At 42.9% G+C, this 3,900-nt stretch overlaps 1 pseudogene; it reads right to left on the minus strand.

Annotated features, from left to right (window-relative positions):
- Nucleotides 1-221: 221 nt before the first annotated feature.
- Nucleotides 222-743, minus strand: LOC125112028 (mitochondrial carrier homolog 1-like; annotated as a pseudogene).
- Nucleotides 744-3,900: the final 3,157 nt, after the last annotated feature.

Here is a 3,900-nt window from a genome sequence, read left to right on the forward strand (position 1 = left end):
TATTTTAATCAAAGTGTAGTTAATTTACAAGGCTGTATTCATTTCAGATGTACAGCAAAGTGATTCAGTTATACACACTCTGTGTGTGTGTGTATGTATGTATATATAAACTTTTTCAGATTCGTTTCCATTACAGGTTCTTCCAAGATACTAAGTGTATTTCCCCATGTATGGAATAGGGCTTTATTACTTAAAAGACAGCACATATTCTCAGGTGGCTATTACTCCAGGGCAAAGCATGATCCTGATGATACCCAGTGGGAAGGTGGGCTGGAGCTACAGAAGAGCTGGCCCTGCACATGCAGGTCCTTACAGCAGTGTTACCCAGGTTTGAACACTGAGTGTGAGGGATTCCTAGCCTACAGCCCACAATTATTCACAGCCATGAGATCTCTGACCAGCAGGGAGTGTGTAGGTCAGCATGCTCAGTGCCATACCCAGCACAAATCTGGTGCAGGTCCTGATGGCCAGGGCCTGACTCTCATCCACCAGATAAGACACTGAGAAGTGAGCCAATATGTTCCAGCCCAGCAAGAAAACCATATCTCTCAGGAGGTGACGGACAAGCTGACAAAGAATCTCAGCAGCCCCTCTTTGAAAATCTTCCCTTTGGAGCTCAACACTCCTCTATACTTGGCTTCCCATGTCACAAAATGGACTGTACAGTGTGTTGAGATGACAGGCCAGGGTGGGCCAACACATGTGATGTGCTGTACCATCATCTCATTGGATGTCTCCTTCACCACTTCACTGCCTTCTTCAGATAAGTCTTCATATCATTGTTGTGTGTGTGTGTGTGTGTGTGTGTGTGTGTGTGTGTCTTTTTAGGGTCGCATCCATGACATATGGAAGTTCCCAGGCTAGGGGTCGAATTGGAGCTGTAGCTGCTGGCATACGCAACAGTCACAGCAATGCCAGATCCCAGAGGCGTCTGACACCAACACCACAGCTCACAGCAACACCAGATCCTTAACCCACTGAACAAGGCCAGGGATTGACCTGCATCCTCCTGGATACTAGTCAGGTTCAGTATCCTTGCACCACCAGAGGAACTCCCTTCATGTCATTCTTGTTGGAAACATGCTTGATTTCATCTTGAGGGAGAACGTTCTTTAAGCTGCCTGGGTTAGTAGAGAGGACAATGGACATCGCCTGGGGGCTTAGGCCTTGGAATGGCCCTGTTTTCCCATCTGCTCATCCAGTGTACTTGGCATTGGTGAAGAAGCTGAGCAGGTTCTTCCTCCTGGCACATTGGTCCCAATGGTGGGGATGTTGGCTCATGACCCATCTGATGAGCAGCTTCACGTAGATTGCCCATCATACCCATGTGCAGCACCATGAAAAATGCTCAGTGGTCAAGGCTCCATCCTTTGAGTCCAAGTGATGCAAGTGCTTTCCATCCTGTGGGAGGAGGGTGGTGCTGTAGGCGGAGGGTGGCGTGGATGCATGAGGATGCTCGTGGATGCTGGAGGATGCCTGATGGTGTGTAAAGATATGTGAGGAAGTGCAGGTGGTGAATCCTGAGCCCAGCCTCGACTTGCTGCCAGCTGTTCCTGCTCCGGCTCCACCATCCTCCAGGCACCACTGTGAGCCCAGGGACCAGACTGTGGTTTTAGTTTTGATGAAACTGGCCTCTATTAAAAGTAAAGGCCTTCAGGCCCTATATCTCTGAGGAAGGTGTGTGGGAGGAGAGCAAACTCCAAGGTTTAAGGCTTGCAAAAGAGAGTAAGTTCAAATGATGCTGGAGATTTGCTTGTGCTAACAATTTTTATTAAGATGATTATTGTGTGTGTTAAAGTTCTATGCCAATGTTTCATAAGTTTTGATTGGCCTGTCCCCGATTCTGTTTTTTCCCCATATGTTCTTTTTCACATATGGGATGCAAAGTTTTTCAGTAAAGTATATTTAATGTGAGAATAGAAATGCATGTATCTGCAATTCCTAGCAAAAAGAACGTTCTCAAACTCATTCACTGATTGGGCAGGAATTATAACTCTTGAGAGTATTCCCAGAACATTGTACCTAAGTGTGCCTTATTTATGCTGAGCTCACCTTATCTCAGATTCCTGAAGAATTATCTACCTTGACAGTCCCAATTCCTTTGTGAAATAAAGCATTGCTGTTTCTCATTATACCCTATTTATTCTCCTCTCAACACAAACTCTTAATTACCTGTGTGTCTGTGTTTCCCATTAGACTGTGAGTTCTGCCAGACCAGGCATGGATAGGCACTCCACAAACACAAATCATTGAATAAATGAATCAGTGTTGGGGGAATGTTTGTATCATTTGACAACCTAGAATCTTAATTTCTCTTAGGGGAGAGAGAAAAATGACAAGATTTATCCATCAACAACCTTCTCTGATCCCACAGGGAAGCTAATTCTAATAATGTCTTGTATTTATTAAGCAATAAATATGGAAAAATGTTTTAATTAATATAATCTTCATGACTGTCCTATCAAAGAGTATTTTTATTATCCCCATTTCATAGATGAAGAAACTAAAACTGAGATCATACCGTCTTCCCAACATCAAAGAGTCAATAAGTGTCAGAGCTGGGACTGATACCAGTCACTTGGGTTGCAGAGTCCAGTTCTTAAGTGGCGTGCTCTATTATCTCCAAATTTTAACATTATTCACTGTCCATGTTGTACAACTGTGTGTGTGTGAATATTGTGTTTCATCGTAACTGAAGATGTTGAAGAACCTGTAACTTTGAGTGATTCCAGAACAGTTTCCTCACTGGATGTAACCAAAGACTTTTTTTTCTAGACGGTATTGAGGACTTATTTTAACCAACCATATTCAGACACAGAAACCAACCATATTCAGACTCAATCTGTCTAATAGGCAGGTATAGTTTGCCATCCTTAGTCTGACCACTTGAACCACACCACCCTCCTAGGGTTTAAGAAACACTGACTCCTCTTTCCCCACTGCCCCCAGCCATTCTATGACTGTCTTCTCTGCTGTGTTTTCTCCTGCCAAGTAGTAAATTCAACTGTTCCTCCTCTCACTCCTTTTCTCTTTTTTTTCTTTTAAAGCTCTGGTGGTCTTTGACTTATTCTTTGATGGTGTGCATGGTGTGGGAGAATATTCCAGAAGGATATTCATCACCATTAGATCCCAAATACCAGGTTTAGAAAGTTTGCTCTTTTTCAGTTGCAAATAATTAGCAAATCTACTTTGCTTCTGAAATGCCATAAACTTCTATAGATGAAGACATGGAGGAAAACTATGTAAATTACTGACAAGATTACTTTAAATAACTTTTAATGCTTTAAAAAATGCAGAGTCCTGCAGAAACAAATCTGACTAGGAACCATAAGGTTGCAGGTTCAATCCCTGGCCTCACTTAGTGGGTTAATGATCTGGCTTTGCCATGAGCTATGATGTAGGTCACAGACGAGGCTTGGATCTGGTGTTGCTGTAGCTGTGGTGCAGGACAGCAGCCGGAGCTCCAATTCGGCCTGGTGGTTATAGCTCTGATTAAACCCCTAGCCTGGGGACTTCCATATGCCTCAGGTGCTACCCTAAAAATTAAAAAAAAAATTGTAGAGTCCACATTCTCTACAGGAGTGTACAATCATAAGAAACAGGTCAGCAAGACTTTGCCTAATGGAAGCCCTTTGGGGGGCCTGTTCAAAAGGAAGGATTCAGATTTAACCAGTTAGCTAGTGGTATATAAGTGTGTTTTACTCCAGGGTGCAGTGGTACTATGCATATTTGAAAATAGGTTATTCTCTTTTTTAAAAATTTTAAATTACTCAATGAATTGATTGCATTTATAGTTGTACAATGATCATCACAATCCAATTTTATATCCTTTCCTACCAAAACCCCCAGTGCATTCCCCCACCCCTCAATCTGTCTCCATTGGAGACCATAAGTTTTTCA

This window comes from Phacochoerus africanus, chromosome 1 (assembly GCF_016906955.1).
Source record: "Phacochoerus africanus isolate WHEZ1 chromosome 1, ROS_Pafr_v1, whole genome shotgun sequence".
NCBI lineage: Eukaryota > Metazoa > Chordata > Mammalia > Artiodactyla > Suidae > Phacochoerus > Phacochoerus africanus.